The following is a 5,170-nucleotide window of genomic DNA, read 5'->3' as shown; positions in this document are numbered from 1 at the left end:
AATCCAGCCAACACAGGCCAGCCTTTTCTTAAATTGTGGCCTCTCTCTGGTTTACTTACAGAACACTTCTGCACTGTCATGCTGCGATTTGGAATGCAATGGAGCAACCAATATGAGGATGCTGCTGCACAGGCACTTTACATGCAGAGACTGCTTCTTATCATTCATATACATGATTTGAATATAGGAGGCGTGGTTAGTAAGTTTGCATGTGACACCAAAATTGAAGGTGTCGTGGACAGTGAAGAAGGTTATCTCAAAGTACAATGGGACTTTGATCAGATGGGCCAATGGGTCAAGGAGTGGCAGACGGAGTTTAATTTAGATAAATGTGAAGTGCTGCATTTTGAAAAAGTAAACCAGGAAAGGACTTATACATTTAATGGTAAGGTCCTGGGGAGTGCTGCTGAATAAAGAGGTACAGATTCATAGTTCCTTGCAAGTGGAATTGCAGATAGACAACATCATGAAGAAAGTGTTTGGCACGCTAGCCTTCATTAGTCAGAACATTGAATATAACAGTTGGGACATTATATTGCAGCTGTACAGGACACTGGGGAGACTACGTTTAGAACACTGCATAGAATTCTGGTCGCCCTTCTATAGGAAGGATGTTGTTAAACTTGAGAGGGTACAGCAAAGATTCACAAGGATGTCGCTGTGACTGGATGGTTTCAGTTATGGGAAAAGGCTGAATCGACTGGGGCTTTTTTTCCCTGGTGCATCAGAGACTGAGGAGTGACCTTATAGAGGTTTAAAAAATCATGAGAGAGTGAATAGGGTCAGCCTATTCATGAGTGGTGTGAATAGGGATAGCCAAGATCCTTTTTCTAGGTGGGGTGGCGGGGGGGGGGTGAGTTCAAAATTAAAGGGGATAGGTTTAAGGTAAGAGGGGAAAGATTTAAAAAGGACCCGAGGGGTAACATTTTCACACAGAAGGTGGTGAGTGTATGGAATGAGCTGCCAGATGAAGTGATGGAGGACGGTAACTTTACAACATTTAAAAGACATGGTGGCTCAGCGGTTAGCACTGCAGTCTCACAACACCAGGGACCCGGGTTCAATTCCAGCCTTGGGTGACTGTCTGTGTGGAGTTTGCACATTCTCCCTGTGCCCGCATGGGTTTCCTCCGGGTGCTCCGGTTTCCTCCCACAGTCCAAAGATGTGCAGGTTATGTGAATTGGCCTTGCTAAATTGTCCAGAGTATTAGGTGCATTAGTCAGAGGGAAACAGGTCTGGGTGGAGGGTCGGGGTGGACCTGTTGGGCCAAATGGCTGTTTCCACACTGTAGGAATCTAAAAGACATCTGGATAGGTATATGAATAGGAAGGATTTAGAGGGATATTGGTCAAGTGCTGGCAAATAGGACTAGGGCAGATTGGGACGGGTTGGCTCAGACAAGTTGGACTGAAGGGTCTATTTCTGTGCTGTATGACTCTATGACAGGCACCTATCTCACAGATAGGATTAGGCTACATTTCAGGGATGCTCACTTGCATTCAGAGTGCTCACCCATTGAGTGCCTTCATGGATGCCCAAAGCATGCCTGCCTTGCCTTACCTTTTCACACTTTGCCCCTTCAGCTAGAGCCAACAGAAGCACACCTGTCTGGTCAGGCCTTTTAGTATAGACACAAAAGCAGGAAGCTTGTCATGGTTGACGCAGTAATGTATCATGGGTATGGAGATCTTATTGTAAGGCAGTGTGCTACATCAATCTCACATTGGTACCATAAGCAAGTGGAATATGTGGCAAACACACTTTCAACCAAATGGCCATGGCTCAAAGTCTAAGGGGAGTAGTCTTCGGTCAAGTCAAGAGCTCTTCAGTTGTGGGGAGGGTTCCGGGCAAAGTAAGTCAAGGGGAGCCCCCGATGTCAGGCTTAGACACAGTCACTCAGCCACTCGGAGCGGTCAATGTCAGGATCCTCTCTGTGTGGGGGGGGTAAAAAGCCAAGTATTGGACATCCCACAAGCTGTCTTGGCTCTTTCTGTCCTATCATGGGAGCTGTTTGGTCCTTGGTTGAGAGACAGAGAGAGATTGATTGAGTTGAAAATCGTGGAACTCCTGCTTGTGCTAGCCCAGATGGGGGATGGCTGGTGAGGTGTCCTGAGTGAGCAAGAAGGCAGTCCAATGGTCATGCAAGGATGGTGGTGTGGGAGAAATGAGTTGGTATGAGGGAGTGAGGGAAGGTGTTGCTTACAACAGTGAGAGTGGTAGACCATAAGCTTTGGTGAGAAGTCTGTGCGGTAACAGAGATAGGTTGGACATGAAGTAACAGAGAGAAGATGGTGTTATTCACCCTTCTGGTCACCTTCATCCTACAATGCTGGGCAATCCTTCAGACAGCTGATCCTGAAGGGTAGGACCTTCATCCAGGCTGGCACGGTCTGGCGTTGTGGCCTCCTCTACTGCTCGTGTTGGCACATGCCACCATCCTCTGTGTTCAGTGAGATCTCCAGGTCCCTGTCTTCAAAGCAGTGTACCAATTTCCTCTTCAGCCAGGTCCAGGGCAAATTCCACAGACCGGTATAGGGCAGCTCCAGACTGAGGAGGTGCACAGCACCTTTTCAAGATGGCACCAGCAGTGAGAAATTCTGCCAGCTGCAGGGGGTGTGGGAATCAGGCTAGCATCGGATGAAAGGGGCATTGTGAGGAAGCTAATGAGGCAAGTTTGAGAAGGCAATGTGAGAAAATTCATTCGGCCTCACGGAGGGAGGTCCTCGATGAAAATGACACTTTGCCAAAATACGGGAAGATGCAGCTGTATGGGGCTATCTTAAGATGGTCATCAAAATGATTATTCCAGACAATTATTCATTTCTTCTAATCTAAGAGCAATTGGCATCATTTTGTAACTCCATAGTCTTCACAAAACTCAACATCCAACAAAGCTATTGCTAAGTACCAGTGGAAGAGCAGAGGTAATACTTTGCAACTTCTGTTAGACACAAAAGGTATGAGTCAGCACAGTTTGTCCTATGGGCTAATTTTAGCACCTAGTTCATTAAAAAGATGGTTTTGTCAGTCATGTCGATGCTGAAGGTATACTCAACCTACTTAATAACATCACTATTCATGGAATGGACAAAGCAATACATGACCAGCAGTAATCCATGCTACTCCATCAACTTATAAAACACAATTTGACTCTCAACATGGATAAAGGTACTTGAGATCGACTGCCTGGGTTATAAAGTGGTAGTAACTGCAGTAATTCTGACACAGCACAACCTCAAAGCTATTCATGCAAGTCCAACCATATCTGATGTATAAGAGTTGGCATCATTCATTAGTACTGTTAACTTTATTGCAAATCTTTTCCGAAGTGGGAAGCATCCTTGGAGGCTACTGCACCAGAATACACAATGGGAGCAGAATATTGTACAGCAAGCATTATTTGACAGGTTAAAAATGAAGATAGTTTTTCCGTTTTTCAAACCACATTTAAAACCTGATGTCTCAACAGTTGCATCAGGAAATGCAATTGGGGCTGGAGTCTCACCGTTCATTAAAGGGAGTGACCAATCTCTTATATGTCATGCCTATTGTCAGAAACTGAATGCAAATACTCTACTGGAGAATGGGAAGCATTAGCATGAATCTGTGCTTGTGAATGCTGGTACAAATCTTTCGACAACAGCACTGAGAGTATTGTTAGCTGTGCCAAGGTGGTCAGATTGTCTTCGTTTGTGTAGTTTTGAGGTCAGGTATCTCACAGGATCACACAACCAAATAGTTAATGTGCTTTGCAGTATTACTGTCACAGTCAGCATTAGCAACTGATAAGCAACTTGCAAGCTTGAATCCCACGTGACTGCATTGATTTTGCACGTGACCGTGAATCTTGTGCAAGAGTAGAAGGCAGATTTGGTGACAGCTATTATACCTCAGAAGATGAGGCAGTAACTACAAGCTGGGTGGCCTGAAATAGACCTGAACTATAAGACCATAGGACATAGGAGCAGAAATTAGGCCATTAAGCCCATTGAGTTGCTCCACCATTCAGTCATGGTTGATAGGTTTTTCAATTCCATTTTCCCGCTTTCTCCCCATAATCTTTGATCCCCTTGGCAATCAAGAACTTATCTATCTCTGTTTTAAACGTACTCAATGACCTGGCCTCCCCAGCCTTCTGTGGCAATGCATTCCACAGATTCACCACTGTCTGGCTGAAGATGTTTCTCCTTATCTCTGCTCTAAAATGACTTCCCTTTAGTCTAAGGTTTTGCCCTGGGGTCCTTGTCTCTCCTACCAATGGAAACATCTTCCCAATGTCCACTCCGTCCCAGACCATTCAGCGTTCCAAAAGTTTCAATCAGATCCCACCTCATCCTTCTAAACTCCATCAAATATAGTCCCAGAGTCCCCAAACGTTCCTCATATGTGAAGCTATGTGTACACTGCAGGAATAACTCTCACATATTGCCCTTGAAGGACATCTGGATGCAGTTAAGATGAAGTGACAATTTTGTGAGACAACCTGGCATTCAGCAAGAGAGCGTTCAGCAAAGTTCATAAGACCATAAGACATAGGAACGGAAGTAAGGCCATTCGGCCCATCGAGTCCACTCCGCCATTCAATCATGGCTGATGGGCATTTCAACTCCACTTACCCGCATTCTCCCCGTAGCCCTTAATTCCTTGTGACATCAAGAATTTATCAATTTCTGCCTTGAAGACATTTAGCGTCCCGGCCTCCACTGCTCTCTGCGGCAATGAATTCCACAGGCCCACCCTCTCTGGCTGAAGAAATGTCTCTGCATTTCTGTTCTGAATTTACCCCCTCTAATTCTAAGGATGTGTCCACGGGTCCTAGTCTCCTCGCCTAACAGAAACAATTTCCTAGCGTCCACCCTTTCCAATCCCTGTATTATCTTGTAAGTTTCTATTAGATCTCCCCTTAATCTTCTAAACTCCAATGAATACAATCCCAGGATCCTCAGCCGTTCCTCGTATGTTAGACCTACCATTCCAGGGATCATCCGTGTGAATCTCCGCTGGACACGCTCCAGTGCCAGTATGTCCTTCCTGAGGTGTGGGGACCAAAACTGGACACAGTACTCCAAATGGGGCCTAACCAGAGCTTTATAAAGTCTCAGTAGCACAACAGTAGCACAACATATTCCAACCCTCTTGAGATAATTGACAACATTGCATTAGCTTTCTT

This window comes from Chiloscyllium plagiosum, chromosome 19 (assembly GCF_004010195.1).
Source record: "Chiloscyllium plagiosum isolate BGI_BamShark_2017 chromosome 19, ASM401019v2, whole genome shotgun sequence".
Classification (NCBI taxonomy): domain Eukaryota; kingdom Metazoa; phylum Chordata; class Chondrichthyes; order Orectolobiformes; family Hemiscylliidae; genus Chiloscyllium; species Chiloscyllium plagiosum.
Note: the sequence above shows the minus strand (reverse complement) of the source record.